This window comes from Ceratosolen solmsi, unplaced genomic scaffold (genome assembly GCF_000503995.2).
Source record: "Ceratosolen solmsi marchali unplaced genomic scaffold, CerSol_1.0 scaffold5, whole genome shotgun sequence".
Classification (NCBI taxonomy): domain Eukaryota; kingdom Metazoa; phylum Arthropoda; class Insecta; order Hymenoptera; family Agaonidae; genus Ceratosolen; species Ceratosolen solmsi.
In genome coordinates this window covers 393098-404209 of record NW_011948454.1, presented here as the reverse complement: position 1 = coordinate 404209, position 11112 = coordinate 393098, and the positions used below count along the sequence as shown (strand labels likewise).

The 11112-nt window shown below is 25.5% G+C and overlaps 1 protein-coding gene across 1 annotated transcript in view; it reads right to left on the bottom strand.

The window, feature by feature from the left end:
- Positions 1-11112, bottom strand: part of Prosap (SH3 and multiple ankyrin repeat domains prosap) — an 82879-nt gene that overhangs the window by 30541 nt on the left and 41226 nt on the right. The window lies entirely within an intron of this gene.

Genomic DNA, 11112 nt, shown 5'->3' with positions numbered 1-11112 from the left:
ATAATTATTCTCTGATATATTTATCAATAAACGTTCATATATTTATACAAATTATTTTTTTATAATTAATAAATTAAAGTTCATAATATAAATTATATTATATGAACATTGTATGTATTCTCTAATTTAATAGATATAATTTTGAAACTGACAATTAGGTCAGTCTTCTAAACGTAATAATGTTAAAGCGTATAAATGCCTCTTCATTTTATTAAACTAAAAATTTTATTAGAATTACTATAAATTAATTAGAATTTAATGAAATTAGAATGACTATAAAATTAATATAAAAATTATTATTTAATTAGTAACAATTATTTATTACTCTGTAATAATTTACTATTTTATTTGTTTAATAAATTTAAATGCAGTAACAAATTGCTTAAGAATAAGTATTTATAATTATGTAAGCACATAAATATTATATTTCCAATTCTTATAATTATTTACAGTACCTAATCAATAATTTAAAATTTATTTCTTCAAAATAATCTCTGAATTTAGATGTATGAAATAGATTTATTGAGCTATATAATTTATTATTACTTTTTCCTTAATTTTTTACAATTTGTAGAATAAACAATAAATGTAGTTTGTATTATATTCAATAAAAAATAAATTTTTATTATTACACTTTATATAAAATAAAAATTAAATAAATGTTAAAAGAACGTATACCACAAAAATTAAGATAACTATGTTTTACTCAAAAGTAATATAAATATTATCATAAAAATTAAAAGATGAATTTTAAATTATTGCGAAGCAATGAAAATCATAACCTACCATAAACCAAATAAAAAGTTTAAATTACTCAATAAATATCAAACATCAATGTAATTTCTTAAGACTAAACTGACAGCTAACCGATGTTGCGTTCATCCCAATATTATGTGTTCATATTCAGTCTTCGATTTGTTTTAACTGTAGTTTAGTTAACTATAACAATTAACTGTCACCATATTTTTATTACGAATATTAATAATTTTTATTGTTCATTTAATAAAATGTAGAAATAATTACAGTTTAGCTATGTAAATAGTAACATCGCAATAATAGGTTCTTAATATTAAACTAGTAACGAAAGTATTTTATATTTTTATATTTATAGTTGTGCACACGTATATATTTGTGCGTATCTGTTAAATTTTTTACTAAGAATAAAAAAAAATTAAATAAATCATTTATTATTTGATTCACATTTGAAAATTATAAACTATGATAATACGTATCATTAATATTTGCTCAAAAATTTTCGTTTATATTTATTTTTAATATTATAAATTTACAAAATATATCTTCAAACCGAATGTAATTTATTTATTTTTTATACAAGTAGATTTACAATATTTCTAAACTAATACGATCGTACAATTTAAAAACAATTGTTATGTATAATAAGATTATAAGGTATAAAATACAATAATTTATACATAAATTTTTGTTACTTAACTATTTTAAATACAGAAAATATTTTACATATTTTAATAGAATCGTATATTAATTGTAAATATTTTAATAAAAATTTATTCAAATACACCCCTAATCTTTAAAACAGAAGTTAATCGTGTAAATATAACTCGATAAGTTCGTCTTTACTATAGGTATTTTACTATAATTTTTCATTTACTGCAATATTTATTCGAATAGACGCGATTTGGTACAATACATCTTTTAAGAAAGCTTTCATAATCTTACTTTATTACGTTCAGTAATAAATTAGCTTTAAGATCTTAACCATTATTTATGCTAGCACCAAGCTTACCCTTTAATTAATTACGTATCAATTTTATGGTATATGAATCAAACAGTGTTTCTCTCTTACTTTTACATACTTTTTACAGTTTGAAAAGAAATTTTATTATATTACAACCAAAGGATTTAGTTTTTAGGCGAGGCTATCAGTTGTGGAACAACTATTGTTAAGTATTATTGCTTTATAAATAGATTTTTTTAAATTTTATAAAAATTTTATTTTAATGTATTTATTATAATCGAGAAAATTAGATATAAGAATTTTTACCAAATACATTGTATGCTAATAAACACAGTTCTTTAATTTCACGAGCAACTAATATTATGTCTTTTGAAAAATCACAAAAGTAAATTGTCTATGTAAGATATTTATTTATGTAAATACTTAAAGACTTTTCATAAATATTGAAAAAACTGTGATATTTTAACACAAACAAATTTAATGGTTCAAAATGTGAACTGATCTAGCCCTCTACCAGTAGAAGCCATGGCACGAGTCTCGGTCTGCCCTCAGCAGTACCGCCATGGAACGGTCGGCATTTTCGGCAGAGCCGCCACGAAACGATCAAGCCCTCGATTTCGTGCGCGTATTCAAAAAGCTTATAAACTCATTGTAATTCTACTTCGCATTACTCGCGTATTTCAATCTTATTACCACTCAGTGTTTTAGCATATACTGTGACGACGACACGTGGCCGCACATTTGGCAACAAACCTAAAAATTCACGTGCATTAAAAATAATGGGAAATCAGCAATGAACTAACACTTTGAACACCGTACAGCCCCACAAATAGTCGACACAAGTGACGCAACACGTCAATTACATTGTTGTCAAATCCAAACAACAATCTTCATGACAATGAAGTCCTTCAGAGCTCGATGGTATGTCACTAATAATTCTTGCGTCTGACTAATTTTTCAACTGCTCCCATAAATAACTAAGGACATAATTGATTACGTACCAACCTCCATCAAAATTCTACACCATTAGTATTGTCATAATTTCTACCAAACATACCTTACTTTAAACACCATCTTCTTGCTACCTCGTGAGCATGATCGACTACACAGGCTTATATTTACATCAATATAACCTCAATTCTCAAGATACAGAGTAATTTCCATAACATCTACAATAATCAAGAATCAAGGAAACACCCTCACTACTACAATAGAATAATTCTCTCTCTCAAAAACAGTGCAATATTATTATAATATTTAACAAATAATAAACATTGTTTTTACTAAAAATACATAATACATATTTTTCAGCCCTTCCACTTATTATTACCTTTTAAGTTATCATGACGAGAGACTAATCTACTGAACTATTGAATTGGCAGTTCAAACCATAAAACAAATCCTTAAAAATCGAACAAGATGTATTAAGATATATATATATATATATATATATATATATATATATATATATATATATCCCTATATATCAAAGTGAGGATAAAAATACGTTGATAATTGAAAATGAAGCATCATTAATATATTGGCGCTAATTACAACTTTATTTTAAGATATCATCATAATAAATACATTTTTTTTGTAATATTCCATCAAATAATGACATTCGTGCTCTTTGTATTATTACATTATTTTAATTAACGATATATTTGAGATAATTTACTTGTAGCAATTCTATTTCGTTATAAATCTATCATTTTTATAATACAAAGAATTTAGTAAATTGCTTAAATTACTTAAAAAATTATAAAAATATTTATTCAGTCACAATTCATAGTATAATTTATAAAAATAATTCCTATAATACATTATAGGTATATAAGTATTATATTTTATAAAAGTATATGAATTATAAAAGTATATGAATGTTCTAATGAATTGTTCTAATGAATTTTAAAAATAATTTTACATTATAGAATGTATTTCCAGGTGCTAATGTCACATGAAACGTGTAGAGAAAGGGAAAGAAATTCATTCTGTTTTACTTTATTCTTTATTATTATTCTTTAATTATTCTTTACATTTTTAAATTACTTTATATAAAATTATAAAAGATTTATAAAAATTTATTTATTTATAAAGTTTATAAATGTTAATTAGTAAAATGTATTAATAAAAATCTAATGAATATTACTACATATAAATATGTTATAATTTCAAGATTTGCATATACAAATATTAATATTTATTAAAAATAACAAATTAATATTAACATACCTAATGCTAGTAAACTTTTTTTCTAATACCTATAAGTTTGTTCATTTTCTTGAGATTAGTAATCGGATTTTATACAAATTAAACATTTTAAACACTTAAGAAATGTAATCTCTTTTATACTGTATAAAAGAACGAATACAAGTTAGTACATATAACAAAAATATAAATTATCACGAGTAAAATAATATGAAATCAAATTTAGTACGAATAAATATTTTTTGAACTTTGATTAAAATGATTATTATTTTATTTGTTATTGATAAAATTGTAATTTTATTTTAGTTTATATTTTTATAAAATAATAACACTGATGACTTAATACATTTATAATTGAAAAAATTAAATTTTTATAATATGATTATTTTTGTAATAAGTTAAAAGTAATGCAATATAACTTAATATTTACATCGAAATTTATTTCACTTATCTGTTTTTTATACTAGGTAATCGTGGAGAGCAAACCACACTTTTTAAAAAATTCATTAAATCTTAGTAAATTAAAACTAGGTATTAACATACCAATATTGAAAAAACGGAAATAAGATATAAAAATTTGGATTCTAAGTGATCGTTTATGCTACAAATGTGTTGAAAATTCAATAATGTATATAATAATCAAATATAATTAATTAAAGATAAAGTGTTACGTCAATGTATGTTAAAAAAAAATTAATTTCTTTCTTTTTAAAATTTTTGTAATTCTTTAATCCTAATTCCGAAAACAATAATTTTATCATATGTTGCACTAAAATCTATTTTGAATAATGTAAATAGTATACAACTTTTTATATAAAAAGATGCCTACACAATAATAATAATAAATAAAATATTTTAAAAAACAAGAAAAAATAATCCTGTAATCCGTATAGCCAATTTTCATATATGCAAGAATGAAAGCGAATCACTCACTCGTAGGTACTCATTATAAAATTATAAGATATAAAAGCGATCCTAGAACATGGTTTTAGACATTAAACTGCACTAACAAATAAATGAACAAGTGTTTCTAAGATAATTCCTCCTCAATAGTACAATACACTGATATAGTCTCTACTTCATTGGATACCGGTAAACGCATTAATCATTTGCGTTGCCCTTGAATCATATATTTTAAATATATTCATTTTACGTAACAACAAAGATATTTCTTATACGAATCAAAGTATGGAACATTATTATTTTTTTGTACCTATTCTGCTTAGTATCTATGTCTTCACCAGTACAATTAAATACAAGAAAAAATCAGCAAATTAATTATAAAATGATTAAATTAGTTTTATACTTCAATTTTTCAAATAAAGATTTTTCTCATCTAAGAAGTTATTTTAATATGTAGAAGTTTTATTAAATATGTATTCTTTATTTATTTTTTATTAAAAAAAAACAATATTACTAAGATAAAAATAATAAATATTGTACTGATATTCTTGGTAATTAAACGTCAAATTCCAAAAACTTATGAATAGTATCTTTTATATGTTTTTATATATTTATATATAATCGACAATAGATTTTTTTATAAAAATTTGTATAATATATATTGTATTAATAGAAACAGTGTAAGATCAATTTATTACAAAGTAAAAAATATATAATACTAATTATATTTTTCAAACTTTCTGAAACAAATCAGAAAAATTACGAATAATTTCACCAATGGAAGGTGTTCGAAAGTTATATTTGATCCCGTATGAAGGACCAAATGTTTGAAAATGTATTGAATTTTCTGGCTCGAGCTGCCATGTACAATAGTTCCGTTTATTTGTCGCCCGCCTTAGTGATTCTTAGGAAAGGACATAAGTGGAAGAGCTGTAAATATGTACAACGTTGTTCTAAATTCACTTCTTGCAGGAGAGAGTGAACTATGTTCTATCGCAATGATGTAGTTACTCCTTGGTGGTGGTGACGATGTCGTCGATGACGTTATACGGATCAGCAATGGATTTTGTATATTCCTTGAAAGGAAATATAGCATGGTTTGAGGTCTATGCTAACGTTGTAAAGATTAGTAGGGAGATCCAACCATACTCATAAAGGGAGTATGGAATTAATTGGATGGTAGTTACTCTCAATCAAGACTGCTGGTATATCTTCGTGTGAGGGAGGACCAGATACAATGCTTCGTATAGGCAACTATTTCCTTGTACTGCAATTAGCATCCTTGACTAGTCGTTAACTGTTGTGCACTGGAGAATTGAACGTGTGTTCCTTGCAATAGCTGCACTGAGAGAGCGTGGATCGTGTGAACGTTCTCTCGGCTCTAGACTCTGGCTTAATAGGGTGGCTGAAGCGTAGATGACTGATTAGGGCGAGTAACTGACTCGGAGGAATAACTGACAACGTGCTTTAATGCGCGTCTTAAATCTTCACGCAGCAGCTAAGTTAGCTGGAAACAATGCTTAGGTGTTGCTAAGCGAAGACTAGGCAGACTTGCAGAATGTTCGCTAATCTAAGCTTTAAGCTATATTCGAGACTTCTGCTTGTTAACTGTTTACATAATTCGAAGACTAGAAGGCTTATAAAATTTCCGAGAACCGAATGCCTAAAAAATGCGCCAATTTCGAACAGAAAGTATAATGCGTATATTGTATGCAGTCGAACTAAGTATTGTAAGACTAGAGGCAGATTACTAAATTACATTCATATTTTTGTCAATGAACACAGTTTCAAAATTGTTCGATTTTAGTGATGTAATGCTCGAATTTCCAATGCTTCAATAGCTTAGTTTGCAGCCCGCCCTAACAGACGCCCGGGGTGGAGATAGGTCGAAGGGCTTGTACAAGAGTCGTGAGAGTTGATTAATTATACATTTATTATACAATTTATTACACAATTTACATATGGGTGTTGTAGAATCTTCTTGAGTCTAATGTGAAGATACGATTTCTTGAACGGTTTCTTGTATGGGATGTTTCACTACACAAAATGCTCTTGAGATCGTTTAATTGATGTTAAATTGAAAGATTGTAAAGACAAATAATTACTGCATACTCCTTGTCAGAGAGTGTGAGATAATGTTAATGGTCGTGTTGTGACGGTTTTGCCGCCGGCTGGCAATAATTGAGTAGATAGCGCGGATTTGTGTACTCACAGCGATACCGTAGTCTTGATCTGATCCAGGGGTGAGTGGTTCACCAAGGCACGCGGCAAAACGAGTGCGTGCGGGATGATCCTTGTACTCACAGGGATACAGTATTCTTGGTCTGGTCAGTGGGACATCGAAGTATACTTGTCTCTAATTTATTAATGCGTACTACTGCGTCGCGTTCTCCTCAGACTTGGCTTCTCTAGGCGAATTGCTCTTTTTACTTGACTTTTCCTTCGAGACAGCCCTTGGCTGCCCACGCGAGCAGCTTGCTCGAATTCTCCCTGTGGACAGCTCCCACAGCTGTCTTGTCCCCACCTTTAAGGTCTCTTGCCATGAGTCCCCGCACAAGGAGCTTCTGGTCTTAGTTTTCCAATCAGGGCGTGCCGCTTTTCGGCGGCATGATGAATGTGCACGCCCTTTTCCCACTTCATAAGAAATTAGGCTTAGACAATGAGAATATCGAAAGAGTATCTCTGGCGGCAGCGCATATTATGGAAAATTGCCCCTCTCCGGGCCTCAGCATGGTGGGGGTTGATTCTTGGTCAAACGTCTTTGCTTGGATTATGCAAGCAGCAACATTTGTCGTACTTGACAACAATGCATGCGTATGCCCTCGTGGCATTGAAGGCACATGTGCGGCGCAGATTGCCGAACGTCGCACGTGCCGAGTTTTGGGTTGCAACGGATTTTAAGAAATGTTTCTCACTCAATTGTTTTCAAATAATTTAAGCCTCAAAATATACTCTAGTAAACAAGCTGGCCGGGTTTTGAAGTCGCAAGGGTCTTCATTGCATTCAAAACAATTACTACGTCTGTAGTACGAAAGGCAATGAAGTGGATGTTTACGAGTATGTTCCAGATGTACTAACCTTTTCGAGCCTTCAGCAACCTTGGCGAGACTTTCTTAGATTTTTATGTCCGTTCGATAATTCTTTTTATAATAGCCGTTGAAATTTTCCTAATGAATACAATTCATGAGATTTTCGTTTCACTCTCGAACAAAAATATATATAAATTTTGAAATATTCATAACTTAAAAATGTATATATTATATATTTTATTATATATTAGATTGTATATATTATAATATTTTTAACGAATATGATCATTTATAAATGATTATACAGAAATAAAATATGTATACATTTTATTGAATTATGGCACAAACATGAAATCTTAAAACAAAGAAGGCACGAGTATAAAATAATAAGCAAGATATATGCAGTTTAATATTTCTTAAGCTTTCATCTTTCTATATTCTGTGAATTAATTAATTTTTCAATTCTACAAATTAAGCATACACATGCGTGTTCTACGTATGTGAACTTCTTATAAAAATAGTTCAATTAAGATATCTAAGAAGATATAAGTAATCTTGTAAATTCATGGCATTAAAATGAATGGATAACGAAGTTGTTTATATTATATCAACACTTTTGTAAAGCGTAGATCAAAATTCGATTTATCCATTCAAATAATTTTTTAAAATATAATTATATAATAAAAATAAAGAACATTAAATTATTTTATAAATTAAATGTTAATTCATAATTAATATCAATAAAATTTTAATTATATACACAGATATAAAAAACTACTTAGCATTTTAGAATTTTACGTTTCATCAAGCATGCTTGGTCTTCTTATGATTTATTACAATTCTGCGGAAACTCATTTTATATACTTATTGTATAATTGGTTTTGTACAATAAACAATTCATTAATATATTGATTTTTTGTTTTATAAGAAAATAGAAAAGAATTATCGAAAAATAAAAACCAATTATAAAAATAATATTCAAAGTTATTAAATTTTTATCTAAAGTTTATCAATAGAATACAAATGTAAACTATATAATTAAAATTGATCGAATTTCTATTAGTTTTGTTAACGTGAATATAAAAACAAATTAAATAAAAAAATAGTCAAAATATATATAGAAAATATATTATTATATTTTTATTATAGTCCATAGTGTTTTAAATGAAGATAATACATCATATAATAGATATATTAGCCAAATTATTGTAGTTTTATTATAAATTAATTAATATGGATTATTAAATTATTAATAAATTATTATAGATGTTTATAAATGAAATTGCATATTCTGTTTAAATGTAATTTTAAATATTTTAGTACTTTTTCATTAGATAGGTAAATTATTTTGAAATAAATAAAATATTATTTAAATTTACGACATTTATTTGTTCTTACTTCTCCATTATTCATTCGAATGATATTTAAATATATAATCATACTTTTTGTATGACAATGACTTTACTAATATTACACCTACTACTGATGCAGGTTTGTATATTAAAAAATGCTATATATAACTTATATTTACATATAAAATACAGAATTTAATCGTACCGTAGATTACCATTATAGATAAATCACAAGATACTCTCTACATATATATATATATATATATATATAATAATAATAATAATAATAATAATAATGAGTGTTAATAGCTATGAGTATATTTTGATTCAATAATTGCTGTAGTGGATTCAAAGAGATTAATTTAAGATCAATGGAAAATGTGGTGAATAAAATAATAAAATAAAGGTTCACTAAGCTTGATTTAACTTTTAAAGTTTTAATTGAATTCATTAAATTCTTAAAATCGTCGATTTGTTTTATTAAAAGCATTATTCAAATATTATCCATGTATCAGATAATAAGGATTGTTATTTCACCCAGATTACAATTTGTAAAGAAAAAAATATAACACATATTTTCATATTTTTTCTTCAATCGTTGCAAAAAATTTTTTCTTGATACAAACGCTTGCTCTCGCATACGGAGATAACGTGAAAATCTAATTACAATCTCACAATCTATGCAAAACAAAAGTTTCTTCAAGAATTAAAATTAAAAATACTAATTTCACAAACTTATCACAATTCGCTTACTGTCTATTCTATTATATAAAATGCAATGTAAAATTATTTACAAATTTTATTTTTAAATTATCTCATACTATGGTTTGTGTTTCTATGGTAGGTGTATTAATTAGGATTAAACTGAGATAAAACAATAGTAGACTGTACAGTTAATTGTTTTTTTTTTTTTTACTAATTTCTGTTGTAATTATTTAGTGCTTTCAAAAATATTATCTATGTCATTCATATTTTGTGATTTTTTATAGCTTATCTTACTTTGATATATAAACTCCAAATACCAATGAACTTTTGAAATCATGAAATTTATTTTCAATACGCTTTTATATCTTGTAAGGGAATGATAATATTATAATGATAACTTTGGATGCAATCAACCGAGCTATATTAATAAAGATAAAACAATATAGGAAACATAATAATAATATAAAAACATGAACAGGAATTCCATTAATAATCAGCTGTTAATAACTCAGGTTAATAAATTCTCATTACACAAATGAAAGTATAATTATAGTTTAATTTTTCTATATATTTTTCTTATATATAAATTTTTCTTTATATTTGATATTAATTTTCAATGTATTTAAAAAAATATAACTATATGTTTATTAATATTTACAACTATATATAGATGAATTTAAATAAGAAGGAATAATAATGTGTAAAATAATTAGATATAGTCAAATACTAATAGAATTATAAATATTGAACATTTTATTCCTAAAAATTAAATACAATTACCGTATTAAAGAATTTAATGATATTATTTTATATGAATATACTATTTACCTGTTATTTAAATTATTATTTTGAATATAATAATAATTATTCTTCGTCATTATAAATAATATTTGAATTGGTTCAATTGGTAATTGAATGATACGAAAGATTGTGATTATTATAATCATTACTTTTTATTTTAAATATGAACTAAAAATATTTTTAGCAATGCTTTACGTTTACAATAAAACAATAAACTAATAAAATTACATATCTAATAAAAAAAAATTAATAAAATTCCTAAATTTTATTACACGTAAATACTAACTAAATACTGACAAATTTACATGAAGTTTTTTTACGATCATAAAGTAACGTTTTAATAAACTTCAGTTAATATTATAAATAATTAATTGCAAAATTAATAATAATGTATTTA